Here is a 15701-nt window from a genome sequence, read left to right as displayed (position 1 = left end):
GCCCTTGATTTCGTATCCAATGGCTGGAAAATCTAATGACCAGAGATGAAAAAGTCAGTCGACTGATGTGTAGCCTCACCCCGCACGTACACATGCACGCACGCAAGACACGCACGCATGTAGGCGTGCAACACTGACACGTACACACGCACGCATGTTGGCGTGCAACACTAACACATACACATGCACTCACGAACACACGCACGTACGCACCCATGCATGCAACACTGAAACGTACCCTTGCATGCACGCAACACTCGCACGCCTGCATGCACACAGCACACGACGCAAGACACACGTTCAACCTATACGCGCATGCACCCTTTGTTAAGGACATGGATTGTTACGGGTATTAATCAATCTTATCTGTGATAAGCAGATAATTGATGTTTGCAGCGGTCTTTATTAATCACAACGTATCGAATGGGCTATCAACATAGTAGGCTTATCTACATGTAAAGATGACGTCACACTCAATGAACAATCATCGGTTTATGAAATGCCCGCTTCTGACCACCCTGGCTCACCAAAGGTTCCTCTGTTGTGTGCTGCCTGCGGTGGGTCACTTACAAGCATGCCATGCACCCAAAGAGCCCACATGTTAGTGGAAGAACGGCACGGTGTCCTAGGTCACAGTCGAGGGCGCCACTCGCGGCACGCCCAGCTGAACACGCCTCCGTGCCGCATTCAAACGCCTCCATGAAACCCGCCCGTGTGGAAGCCGAGAAACCCACTCTGGACACACGTCCGTTCATGACCGGGCCGCTCTCCTATCTCCTCCACCATTTTCTCCACTCTTACAATGGCTTACGAAGAGTAGTTATTCCGCATCCAAGCCGGCTGGGTAGCTCGCCGCATACGAGCTATGCAGCTCGCTGATCCACCTCCCTCCCCTCGCCCGACGGAGCCAGTTGCCGCCCCAAGCCGTGGAATTTTGCCATGTGTTGTTTTCATGGACTAGGAAGATGCACGTGCATTGCACGGAACATCAAGATGCATTTTTTTACAAACTCCCGCATGCATGCAAGGGATAATTAATGTCCTCCTTTGCTAGTACCACGAGTCAAACACCATTAATATTGCATCAATTAGTGTTAGTGGCTTTGTATATCTGCAAATTGTAATTTTGATAGTGGCCCCTTGTATATAAAAATGGAGGGAGAAAGATGAGAGATAAGGTGAGGAGGAGTGGGGTGTGGTGGTGACTGGTGGTCGGACTGGGCGGAGGCATGGGGATGGACGGCGCATTATGTCTAGGTTTGTATCTCTCTCACACACACCCATGTAGGTGGGGGGCATGCACGAAGAGAAGAGGTGCACGCACGGCGCACATACTCCCGTCTCTTTCCCAACCACACCCGCGCGGCTACACGATGGAGCTCATTTCTATACGAAAAAGGCAGCCCACGTGGTAATTTGGCACGTGTACTGGTTGTCCACTTGGTGGAGGGAGGATCGTCTACCATGGGTGAACAAACAAATTGCGACTTGACGCGTTATGTTAAATTAAAGAAAGAGGCAAACCATGTGGGGCCTACCTTAGATGCAAGGCTCTATACACTGGAGTACTTTTGATGTGTCCCGTCAACTCGCAGAACGAGGAGAAGCTTTCTTAGTACGTCGTCTCCCCCTTCCACGGGCGCGGTGGCTCGCAGGATGAGGTGAAGCTTGCTTACTAGTACGCCTTACGCCCGCTCCCTCGCCCACGCGCGCAGTGGCTCGCAGCACGAGGAGACAATTTTACTACTCCCTCCATTTACTCCTTGTCCCTACTACGTACTTTGGTTAGTACTCCCTCCATTTACTTATACAAGGCCACTATAAAAAAATACATTTTGCATCTATACAAGGCCACAAATAGTAATCGAGACAAAAGTTACTACTCCCTCCTTTCCTGTTTATGGCTCAATTTCAAAATCTCTCCAACCAAGGTAGATGGTGAGTGGTCGAATTAATTTCGTATTTTGCACAAGTAATTAGTATGCTAGTTTTTCTCAAGAAGTTATGTTTACCGAGGCATTAATTAGAACGAATGCATGAATGACCACTAAATTTCCATGAACTTGTACATGCATTGGTTAGTTTCCTCTTGACACTGCTTGCGTCGGGTGATCTAACGCACCTCAAAATCCAACATGTAATGGTACTACTACTAGTATAGTAGAATTGAGACTTATCAAACGGAAAAACGAATGTTTTTTAGATGAGCCCTATAAACCCTAGTGGGTATGTACTATGTAAAAACATATTTTTCCAAAACTAAGTCGCTCCCTTTCATGAATTCTGTAGTATACTCCTTCGTCGATGCTCCCTTTCATGAATTCTGTACTTCCTGTCGCCGACGTGTGGGACATATAGCAACCGGGTCGACGTGTCTAGCACCAAATAACAGTGCAGAACAACAGGGGGGACGCACCCCACTCGTACCGGCCCAGTAGTAGTAATGAGCAATGAGACATCAAATCACAATGCCGCACTTTCCCAGATGGACGAAGCAACCATTATTTCACACTTCGGTTCGCCATCATCTCAAACCACGTACTAGTATTGCTTCTGCCTCAAGAGGGACATGCACATCGCCTTGGTACATCATGACATGTGGGATCGCATGACAGGCCATGCTCCCCCGCCGATCGCTCGGTAAAATCACCTCATTTTTACTATACTTCCTCCGTATCGGTTTACTACATGGCATGCACGTTGTTCTAGGTTGAGAATTTAACTGGCTATATGTGATGAACAGTACTCTAGCCTTTTAAAAATGTATACTTTTGTACAGCAGTACTATCGATGGGTTGCGCCATGGAGCAAAACTTGAAATTAAAAAAAGGTGGTACATATAGAGAGCGCTCGTCGCCAAATTATGCATATAGTACTATTAAAAAGGCTAGTCACAATAATGGTGTCCACCACAACCCACCCCTCAAATAAAACTAAGAGGGTGCTTGGATACGTTTTAGTCCCATGACTAAAAGTAGTGGGACTAAAACATGCTAGCCTCACCCATGCTTGGATCCAAATACTAAAAAGGCTAAAATCAAGTTAATGAGCATTTATTATCCTCCAAACCCTCCAATCTAGAACTCGTCTGTGTTAAAGGAGAGGAGTTAAATGAGTAGAGAGAGGACTAATCCACATTTTAGTAGGGGTATCCCTGACTAAAAAAAATTAGTCTCAAGACTAGTTTTAGCCCCTCTTTAGTCAGGGGTGCTTGGAACTTTAGCCTCTTAAAGAGACTATTTTTAGTCAGACTAAAATAAGTCTCTTGGATCCAAGCACCCTCTAAGCATCCTGGAATTCTTTGACAAAACTAAGCACCCTGAAATTCTTTGACAACTAAACTGCTGGCTATATGATGTTGGCCATATATATTGTATGTATATAATGTGAAGAAACGAGTGGTAGTACTATACCAACTAAAAGATAAAATGTAAGAAATACTAGTGTGTACGTACTGAAGAGTTAAATTAACGAGAAGAAACATAACATAGTTCTGCTGGGGGCTCAGCACAACACACCCCTCAAATTAAATTAAGCACACCTGAAATTAAACTTTGCAACTATTCCGGTAGACACTGCATTAGAACCACCATGAGCAACGACACTACCACCTTACTCGGAGTCCTCGTCCACGTCCTCGACTTCGTCCTTGTCCCTCTTCCTCTTGGCCGATACTTCTTTGCTTGAACCGCACACTTGGCTGTTCCTCTTCATCCAACCCTTGTAGATATTGAAGCAAAGATAGCCATCCATTGCAGCGTAGTGGATGTGGTCTATATCTAGTACATTCCGCTGCCATGCATGACGATGAAACATGTATGGAGGTTTCTCCAGTTTACCGTATGAAGGATGAACCATGGCTCCTTCCAGGGTCAGCATTGAAGGCTGACGAGAGGACACCAGCCAATTCTTCTGGAGGTCGAAGGGGTTGCCTACAACGAGACCTATCCGACGCAGGACATCCCTGTCATTCTTAAAGTCTACAGTAATGAATTTCACTGTTTTGTCCTTGAGGAAGTTCTTAAAATCCTGGCACTGAACGTCGGCATGGCATATGTGGTAGACCAAGCAAACGTTATCTACGCAAACCTGGATCATGGCAGGCTTCTTCCTCTCTTCGTCCTTTATATCCTTCTCTGGTCCCAGGACTGTGGTGTACTCAACATCTAGCCCAGCGACCCACTCATCATCTGAGTTTTCGAACATGCGTCTGAAGCGAGAAAGGCATCCTTTCACCGTCGCGGAAGAACGGGTGTAGATGACGTCAAACTCATCGCCGATGATGGTTCTAACCTTGTACTCACCGCCGATCGTGGAGATTTGGGAGCCATGGATTTGGGAGGACGGTTAGGATTAGTGGAACTGCCGTAATGTGAATGGACGGGACGACTAGGAGCAAACCGTCGTAGTATTGAAGGACGTGTGGGGACGAGTAGGAGCGAACTGCCAGTGTGCGAATGGCAGGGTAGTGGCTTTCCATTCTCCAATGATACGGGCTTCCGAGAGCCCTTGGATCTGAGATCGAACGGTTGCATGGCGTGATTCTAGACCTATGGGTGAATATCCTATCCTGGAGGGTTATTCTACAAATTTTCAGCAACTTAGCATGCAACCGTTTGATCTCAGATCCAAGGGCTGCCAGCAGCCCGTATCATGGTCGCGCCTACCACGACCGTCGCGTCGCTCACGCGGTCGCGCCCTTGGATATTTAACACGGTGTGTTAGGCTATCTAATGTTGGCATGTCATACATAGTCATCACTTAGTCACTCATACTACAACAAGGTTGGCTATAAGTGTATTTTTTTTACTGCTCTCTATCTCTTTCTTCATACTCAAGGAAGAAACGGTGCTAAGCGCATGTATTTATTGCATTTGCCAAGGAGTGACCTCTTCCAATGAAATGGTGTTGCTAAGTTTGCTTCATTTAATTAGCTATAGACTCAAAATTGTCTTTTCACCTAGGTACACGCGCTTAGCACCATTTCTTCCTTGGGTCACCAAACTAGTCTCTCTCTTCTTGATTAACTTGCCACATCAGACTTTATGCTTATGTGGCAAGCTTAAGTACCTGTAGGAGCAAGTAAAAGTAAGTACAATAGTGCGCTTTACATGGCATTTTTGCATATGTGGAGGAAAGAGAGGCAAGGAAAAAGTGGAGAAGTGGGCTCTCATGCAAGAGCCAGCCTCTACTACATGGTGGAGCATTGGGAGAGGCACCTGTATGGAGGTGGTCAGGAATCTGGGAGACTCACGCCGGTCGTAGCGTCGCAGTTAAAATGATAATGGCAAGTCAAATCACGGGGCCCCACCTGTCCAGCAGTAACTCGCTATCAAATCACACAGCCCTACATTTGCAGCAGCCTACTCCCTTGTCTTCTCCCGTCTCTGTCAAACCGACTAGGCGAACTGCCCCGCCGCCTACCGCGCAAGAAAAGCCCCGCCCTCGACTTTTAAATACAACTACATCCGCTTAAGAATCCAATGATATACTTTTTGTGACATAGTAACTCATTTTTAGTTAGTCAAATGGATGACCTAGAACTACGTGCAGGCCCTATAAACCGAGACGCCTAAAAATAAAAAAATCGAGATGGAGAGGGTAGTTCAGTACGTATCTTTTTAGATCAATATAGTCGGGATTCACCAAGGAGCAAAACCAAGTGGTAGGCTGCTCCTGTCGTGTTGGTGTAGCAACTCAAGCAGGGTCAGTCCGCACACGAAATGGCGACACACTTAATAGGACCCCTTTGGCCGACATGTGGCTCATCCACCGTCTTGTTCCACGTGCGATGCACCAAATTACAGTTCGAAGCAGCGGTTGGAATTGGAGGCACCCCGGTCGTAGCGCCGCAGTAGTAGAAAATGAGTGACGAGGGGTCAAATCACAAAGCCCCACCTTTCCCGCATTAAGCTGGACGGACGAAGCAACCATCATTTCACTCTAGGGCGCAAGAGCATAAAGAAAAGAGAAAACAATGATGCGTGCGGCAGATACCTAGGGCACCCTAGGGTAGGGGTCTCTACTACAGATCTTTTTTTTGAAAGCATCTCCACTACAAATCGGCTTTTCCCTCGTCCTCTTGAAGAAAACCGATGATGAGTGCGGCGGTAGGGTTTGTAGGAGTACTACGGCGTGCGGGGCCACGTCGTAGTAAACGGGTTCGAGCCGACGCCTTAAATATGTGTGGGCCGCTTGGTTTTACGGGAACGAGGCAACATTTTGGGTTCGGGGACCAGTGGAGATATAGTACGTACAAAAAATTGTGGATGTAGGTTCGACCGAAAGGCAAGGATGCATGGGCCCTGCATTTTGATATACCCGGGGCCGCGTGAAATTTTCTACTCTACTCAAAACTAGTAAGGTACACATGTATTGAACGCATGAGATTTCGAAACCAAATTATGAATAAATTATACATATACTAAATCTAGCCAGGATTCTTTTTTACTGTTTTTTTTTACTTTTTTATCAGTAAAAAACCGGCCAATGGGAGGCTGCCACGTTAATTACTGGGGGATATTGCGGTCTACACTTTGAAGTGTATCCAGCGATTGTTTTGGTTGGATTGGCCCTGTTGGCCAGATATACTTTGTCCAGCTGAGTCAGTTGCCGCTTGATTCATTGTTTCCAGAGTCACCGCTCCAATTGCTCTCTCTAGAAAAAGGCATCGCTATACATACCTATATAAAGGCTGCACGGCTGCCTCGCTTCCCACCGCCACCGCTGCAGAACAGTCAACTTCTGCTCCACCATCATCGCAATCCGTCGTCACACCACGTTCTCGGCATCCACCACCGCTAGCCTCTTCCCCCCGGCATCCCCTGCACCCTCCCCACCGACGACTTGCGTGCTCCCCGCACCACCTCCACCGATGGCCTGATCCGGTTTTCGTCCCGCTCCTCGGCTTCTCGATGCCCCAACGTTGCCTCTCACCTGTGACCTCTTCCAGCGCCCTCGCCGTTCCCGTACGGCCTCCTCCAATGACCTCACTAACTAGGTTCGTCGTCTACTCTACACCGATGCTGAGGTGACCTGTAACGTGTTCGGTCAATTGCCCCAACCGAGCCAAGTCTAGATACCGGACCAGCGTGGAGCGAGTTTGACCGCCGGGACCTCCAAAACAACACTTGATGTTCGAAAACCTCTCATGTGCAGGCCACCCTGGTTACTGTCGATGGGAACTATAGCGAGCGCCCACGGGCGTTGGCGCTGACGAGGAGGCCTCGAGAATACGGAGATGTGGCCTGCCGCTCGAGCTTGCTTCTGCTTTTCCAGGAACCACGAGCGTAAGTCTTCACCTATGGTCTGATTGTATATTTTTAGCTATATACAAATTTTGCAAATCTTTGTGTAACGCCCTCGATGCGGCTATATCTCCAACGTGTCGAAGCACGACTTAGAGGCATAACCGCATTGAAAGCAATGTCGCAAGTGAGGTAATCTTCGCAAACAACCCATGTAATACAATAACGGAAAAGATACATAGTTGGCTTACAATCGCCACTTCACACAAATACATGAATAAAGCATTACATCAACCAGATACACACAAGGTCCGACTACAGAACCAAAATAAAAGAAGAACCCCAAATGCGACAAGGTCCCCGATCGACCCCAACTGGGCTCCACTACTGATCAACTAGAACAAAACAACACAAAGGACAAGATCTTCATCGAGCTCCTCTTGAGCTTGGTTGCGTCATCTGCAAGGACTCATCGGCACCTGCAAACTGGTTTGGAAGTATCTGTGAGTCACGGGGACTCAGCAATCTCGCACCCTCGTGATCAAGACTATTTAAGCTTATGGGTAAGGAAAAATGTATGAGGTGGAGCTGCAGCAAGCGACTAGCATATATGGTGGCTAACATACGCAAATGAGAGCGAGAAGAGAAGGCAGAGCACGGTCAATAAAAGTATGATCAAGAAGTGATCCTAGAACAACCTACGTCAAGCATAACTCCAACACCGTGTTCACTTCCCCGACTCCGCCGAGAAGAGACCATCACGGTTACACACGCGGTTGATGCATTTTAATTAAGGTCAACTTCAGGTTTTCTACAACCGGACTTTAACAAATTCCCATCTGCCCATAACCGCGGGCACGGCTTTCGAAAGTTCAAAACCCTGCAGGGGTGTCCCAACTTAGCCAATCACAAGCTCTCACGGTCAACGAAGGATATTCCTTCTAGCGGAAGACCCGATCAGACTCGGAATCCCGGTTATAAGACATTTCGACAATGGTAAAACAAGACCAGCAAAGCCACCCAGATGTGCCGACAAATCCCGATAGGAGCTGCACATATCTCGTTCTCAGGGCACACCAGATGAGCCAGACATTGGGTAAGCCAGCCCAGAGTTGCCCCTGGTAGCCTCGGACATCACTCAGTTGGACCAGCACTTAGAGAAGCACTGGCCCGGGGGGTTAAAATAAAGATGACCCTTGAGTCCGCGAAACCCAAGGGAAAAAGGCTAGGTGGCAAATGGTAAAACCAATGTTGGGCATTGCTAGAAGAGTTTTATTCAAGGCGAACTATCAAGGGGTTCCCATTATCACCCAACCGCGTAAGGAACGCAAAATCCGGGAACATAACACCGATATGACGAAAACTAGGGCGGCAAGAGTGGAACAAAACACCAGGCATAAGGCCGAGCCTTCCACCCTTTACCAAGTATATAGGTGCATTAATTAAATAAGAGATATTGTGATATCCCAACAAGTAAACATGTCCCAACAAGGAACAACATCTCCATGTTCCAACAAGGAACAAACTTCAATCTTCACCTGCAACTAACAATGCTATAAGAGGGGCTGAGGAAAGCGGTAACATAGCCAAACAATTGTTTGCTAGAACAAGGTGGGTTAGAGGCTTGGTTCAACAATATGGGAGGCATGATGAGCAACTCGTAGGTATCGCAGCATAGGCATAGCAAAAGAGCGAGCAACTAGCAAGCAAAGATAGAAGTGATTTCGAGGGTATGGTCATCTTGCCTGAGATCCCGCAAGGAAGAGGAACGAGTCCATGAAGAAGACAAACGGGCGTAGACGAACGAATCTCACAACACGACGTTACCGGATACAACTCGAAGAAGCATCGCCGAAAAGAAGCAAACAACATCGTAAACAAACATCACATAAACATGGAATGATGCACAACGAAGTATGATGCATGTCCGGTTTAAATATGCATGGCATGGCAAAGTGCACAAACAACACTACAAGTTAAGTGGAGCTTAATATGCAACGGGTTGCATATTGACGGAACACCACATCAATTATTTAGTTCTCTCTCGTTTATGTACCCCAACAATATTAAATGTTCTTAACATGGCAAGGGTGAAGCAAAGTAAACTACCTATCTAGTCAAGTTTAAATGAGGCCGGAAGCAACGAACAACAAATTCCGGTAAATCCCCATATGCATATTTTAGATTTGGTGCTGTTCTGCCCTAAACACAATTTTAGAGTTGTTAAACATATAAAATGATGCCACCATGTTAAACTAGGCATTTTTCCACCCCATTTACATATAAAGTTTATTTAAAACCGAGCTACGATTATTAAGTTATGAATTAAAGCATTTTAACATGGCATAGGAGCAAATTTAAACAAACAACATTTTAAGCATTTCAAACATGGAGGAAAATGACATATTATGAAACTAGATGAAAAACTAAGCATATTTCATATATAATTCATTTAGATCCGATGCACGGTTAATTAGTTAATATATGCATGATCTACAAGGGGTTTTCTGCAAATCTGCATTCTCTGGAAAAATAGCTAAAACATTGGACATGAAAAAAATAGAAACGGGCCGAGTCTGCTAGGACTGGGCTGCTCACAATGGGCCTCCTGGGCCGGCTTGCGGAAAGTGGCCCAGGCGCGGGGCGCTGCTGGACCGGGCTAAAACCGGACCATGCACGTGCGAGGGAGGCAGCCCGTAGGCTCGCTCGTCCTCCTCTGCTCAAAGCAGAGACAGGTTCTGGCAGTGGCAGTTGCCGGCAGCGAGGTTCACCGGGGCGGCGGGTCGCGAGGAGAAGGAGCGCTTGGGCGTTGTGCTGTTGCTGCTGCTCCTGTTGGCGGCGAAGGCGAGCTCCGGCTGGCAAGGGGACTTGGCGAAGGAGCGGTTTGAGCTCTTCTGAACGAAGTAGAGCGAGCAGAGGCCAGCGGCGAGGCATGGAGGTCGACGGCGAGGGGAAACCGCGGCGGTGCAGCAGGTCCAGGCAGAAGGCGAGGATCTCCGGTGAGGCAGGGCTTGGCGCGGGGTCGAAGAGGGGGATCCGGCGCGGATGGAGCTCAGGGGTGGCGTTGGGGACGAGATCGAGGCCGGCCATGGCGTCGGCGCCGTGCTCCTCGTTCCCTGCAGGCAGACGATGACCGGAGAGCGAGGTACATGAGAGAGAAGAAATCCAGAGAGGGAGGAGAAGGAGATAAAGAGGAGGAGCAGAGGTCCTAGAGGCCGGCGATGGGGATGCTCCTGCTAGAGGCGGCGAGGCGATGGAGCTCGTGCTCCTGGACGACGGGAGGCTCGGGGCATGAGCAGGGGCTGTGCTTGGACGCGAATCACTTGATCCATCGAGATGCTCGGGCGGCTGCGCGGAAAATCAGGGATCTGGTCGGAGGCTGCGGTTGGTGGGGATGGATCCCTAGGGGAAGAATGAGAGCGATGGCGGCGCGGATGGGACTGGGTTAGACTAGGGTTAGACTGATTTGGTTAGGGGGGTGGTCTAATATATGGCAAGTGGAATTTTGGTAGGGTCATATCCGTCCCTCCGATCGTAATCAGACGGTCGGGAAAAATAGGCTAGGGAGCCCAAATGAGAAAACAGAGACGTTTTGTAGATGTTTGGGGATGTTCTGGATCCAATGGTGACGACAGTCCGGTTCAGGTCCGGGACAGCTTTTCGGACGCGCGCGCGAGGAGGTCCGCGGACTGACGATAGAGCCTAGGTTGGGCCTGATGGTGGTAGTGTACTGTGAAGAAGGCCTCACGCTGAGAAAAGAGAAGAGAGAAAGGCCCGGCGACTGTTTCCGGAGACCGAAAATGTCCGACGTTAGACCGGCTATACTGCCGCTATAGTTAATCGTTGAGGCATCAAACGGACTCCGAACGCGATGAAACTTGGCAGGCGGCCTACCTACAACAAAACAACACCGCAAGCCAACTTTCATCCCATTCCGAGAACATTTTCCGGCCACTTCTAAAATAATATTCGGACGTGCCGCGGGCGCGTGCAAGTGTGGTTGGGCTCAGAACGAACAATGGAGAGAACGGGGAGACATGGGCAAATGCAAGTTTTGAAAACATGATGATGCAATGCACATGATGACATGACAAGGTGCAACACGCAAGCAAAAGACATGACAACAACAACGAATAACTCGAAGACACCTGGCACAACGGTCTCGGGGCATCACAACACTCCACCACTACGAGAGGATCTCGTCCCGAGATCTAGAATGGCACTGGAGGGAAAACGGAAGGGAAAGAGAAGAGGTAAAATTAAGTTGCTTCTTTGACAAACGAGTGAGACCAAAGAACCTTGAAAAGGTTAAGCCATTTGAAAGGGGAATACAACAGAGATGAGCGAAGTTGAAAACACTCCGTTAGAAGAGAGGAACAAAGAACATTGCGAAAAAACCTTGAGGTTGAAGGGCAAGATATATATTGAAACCACTCCGGTTAAAACAAGATAGAGAAGGATTAAGAATTATATAATTTGGACAGCACTCCGACTGCAAATGGAAGGAATTAACAAGAACTTGACAAGATGATAGGATGCTTGATGAGATCAACAACATACTGCCTCCGGAACTATTGAATGAATGAAACAAGGGGTAAGAAAGATCCCGGACAGCACTCCGGTTTAAAAGAGATGAAAAACTTGATAAAACGAAAGAGCTTGAGCAAAGGGACACAACACTCCGGTTGAAAGGATAAGCACGAGTCAAACATGATCTTGACAAGACCAGAAGATGGGTTGAAGAGAGCAACATCACAAAGCCTTCGTAACAAAAGTAAGAATGGAGTGGAATGAACGAAGGGAAAAACAAGATCTTGAGAGAGCACGGTTACAACAAATGCTAGAACGGAGTTGTTGGAAAACCAACAACGAAAATAATAAGCTTGATATGGTCTTATGGAATACATCTCAAATTATGAGGTGACAACCTACCACTCACGGGAAAAGAAATGGATTGATAAGAACAAGGATAGGAGAAGCTTATTTCACCGAGAGGATAATGAAGAACTTGGATCATTGATAAACACCATAAGAGCGACAATCCTTAAAGGAAAGCTTTAGGTGAAATATAACCCAAGATAATTCCAATGAAGAAAATGATGGATTTAAAATATCTCATCCTTCACAACATGTGAATCATGAAACATGAACTCAAATTATCAAGAATGTCATAATACCACCTCCAATAGTATGATAGAAAGAATGCACTCTGGATTACAATATGAAGAAATCTTGAGTTTCTTAGAAAAGAATCTTGATGAACACTTCAAGAAGAAATTAAATCCTTTATGAACCAACATGTAGAACCTTCCCGAAGAACTCCGTTAAACAAAAGAATGCTCAAACGGAAGGCAAGAGAAGATGGAAACACAAGGTGAAGACTTGCAATGATTTCAATGAATATCCGTGGTGATGTAACTGCGAGAGCTAGGAAATCCGGGAAAAGAAAAGATAAAGCATCTCGAACCCAGAATGTGATATGATGCACCTCCGGAATAAGGAATTAATCACTTGGATGAAACAAGAATAAGAATTACATTATGCTTATCCTTCACCAATTAAATTGATGACAATCAATGGATTTGGCATACTACTTATTCTCGTAGAGAGGATTAAAAGAGATATATCAAAACTTGAGAACGTCTTCGACGAACCACCGGTAGGATTGGAACAACGAATGAATTAATATGATAAACGAAGGAAGAGGAACTCTTGAAAGAACCACCGTAAGAATTGAAAATGAACGAAGAAGAAAAATAAAGAAGCACCGAGAAGAATTAGCAAATAACCAAAGATGCTTGAGAGAATTTAGATCCATGAGAACGAAGAGATTACGCGCTGATTAGAGAATCCTTGATTTAAGCACTGGTATGATTTGGAGAATGATTGCTGAAAGCTGAGAATGAATACTTCTGAGGTGATGGCCTTCAGAGAATCAAACTGAAAAGACTCCTGAATTACTCCGGATGGGTGAGAAAGAATTTTGACAAACGAAAACAATTATGAGAGGATGGCAACAATCTCGAGTGACGAATCTTGAAGAGAATGGAGCAAGGTTGAAAGAAGAATCTTCTTCGGTCTTCTAAACTGAGAATGCCGACGAGAAATACCATCATGACTTGTTGAGGCACTCCGGAATGAAGAATGGAAAGGTTGATCCAATGATGAAAAGAATTTGAAAGGTCTTGGGGAAAAACATAAGACTGATGATAATTCATTCTTACGTCAAACTTCGAAATGAAATTTGAGGATAGCTTCGGGAAAATTAGAAGAGTCAGGTAAGATCCTGGGAAAAGACCTGTGGGTTAGGGCCCACTCAAAAGAAACACCGTTGAATGATTTGAAGGAGAGACTGCACCGGTTGAATTAAATGACTTGAAAGAGATAACATCCTCGAAAGAGTTTGAACGAATGCAGAGTGGAAACACGAATCTCCAAGATATCTTGAGCACTCCGGAACAATTGAATAGCGAGAAGTGGATGAATATGAGGAGCACCGGCAAGAGAAAGTATTTGAAACGAGGAAAGAATATGATCAACAAAGTTTGAATTGGATCCACCAGAGAAGAAAAAAGAATGAATAATGATGAGCTAGTAGAACATCTTCATGGAAACCACTGGGTAAGAACATTGACGGAAAAGGAATGAAGAGGCCTCGCATCAATAAGATGGATACTTGATTAAGATATCTGAGTCCTTGAAGAAAAGGGTGGGTGGGCAGGAAAAACAAAGGCAACTAGGAGACGGATGAAACAGACACCGTTGAGAAAACTTAGAATTGATCTTGCGGATGTTGAAATGGACGGATCCACTTGAAGAGAAGCACACCGGTTAAAAGGGATTGGCATGACAACTCGATGATCGAGAAGGATTAGTGTTCACATTGGGGTATGAGAACACCACTTAGGAAAAAGTATGGAATCAACATTTGACTTCGAAGCAACTCGAATACCACAACTCAAAGCAAAACAAAAGATTGGCTTGCAGAATAATCCGGAACAAACATATGATAGAGATTTCGTCCGAAGTTTTTGTGGTGGGGCCTACACGGGCTCGATCGTACAGCACCATCATGTACAAGGCAGTGCACATGACATACGAAGCGTCCCCGAGTCGGCAAAGCCAAGGAATCTTTAAGACACAACGAGACCACTGTAAAACCAACCGTGAATAGGCGGACCACTAGACGTCGAACCCCAATTTCATATCATATACCCGTCGGAAAGATATCCTAAGAGCTACTTGAATTCCCACTTATGAAACTCCCGAACCTTTCCGGTTATGCAATCAGGTGTTGGGGATACAGGGGAAGCATAATATCTCACCCAAATCTAGCAATTCCTACATCCAGCTGTATCCATCCTTCAACACATAACCAAGAAAACTTTGGAAACCATCTACCTCAACCTTCGAAAAGCATCTGTTATACAAGTTATGGCGATACTCCCGAACTCCCGCCCCAGTACTGGGTGGCGTCGAGGTTATCTCACCAACAACTACATAAAAGAGATTTTCGATGCCGGTGAACTAAACTCAGGTATTCTAGAACTACAACGATAAAATTGTGACGACAACACCTCGGAGCTCAACTCCCCGGGACACTGCCACAACCCCTAAATGACAGGAGGCACCAAGAACAATGTTCTCGTCACAAAACCATCGGAACGATTCCAAGATACCCGCGTGATCCTAAAAAAATTTAGTGAAATTTGAGAAGAGAAGAGTCAAAACTCTACGTCAGGATGCCTTACCAGAGCGATGAGGAGACTGGGAAGTAAAAAAGAATTTCTAAACTCTCCGATATATAATTCCTAAATGACTCAAAACATTTTTCTAGACTCAACTCGGCCGCTAAAAACAATCAAGCAATGGGGGCTCCTAAGGTCGGGGAAGGCTCTGATTACCAACTTGTAATGCCCTCGATGCAGCTATATCTCCCACGTGTCGAAGCATGACTTAGAGGCATAACCGCATTGAAAGCAATGTCGCAAGTGAGGTAATCTTCGCAAACAACCCATGTAATACAATAACGGAAAAGATACATAGTTGGCTTACAATCTCCACTTCACACAAATACATGAATAAAGCATTACATCAACCAGATACACACAAGGTTCGACTATGGAACCAAAATAAAAGAAGAACCCCAAATGCGACAAGGTCCCCGATCGACCCCAACTGGGCTCCACTACTGATCAACTAGAACAAAACAACACAAAGGACAAGATCTTCATCGAGCTCCTCCTGAGCTTGGTTGCGTCATCTGCAAGGACTCATCGGCACCTGCAAACTGGTTTGGAAGTATTTGTGAGTCACGGGGACTCAGCAATCTCGCACCCTCGCGATCAAGACTATTTAAGCTTATGGGTAAGGAAAAATGTATGAGGTGGAGCTGCAGCAAGCGACTAGCATATATGGTGGCTAACATACGCAAATGAGAGCGAGAAGAGAAGG

The sequence above is a fragment of the Triticum aestivum genome, chromosome 2A, assembly GCF_018294505.1.
Source record: "Triticum aestivum cultivar Chinese Spring chromosome 2A, IWGSC CS RefSeq v2.1, whole genome shotgun sequence".
Lineage (NCBI taxonomy): Eukaryota > Viridiplantae > Streptophyta > Magnoliopsida > Poales > Poaceae > Triticum > Triticum aestivum.
This window is presented reverse-complemented; position numbering follows the sequence as displayed.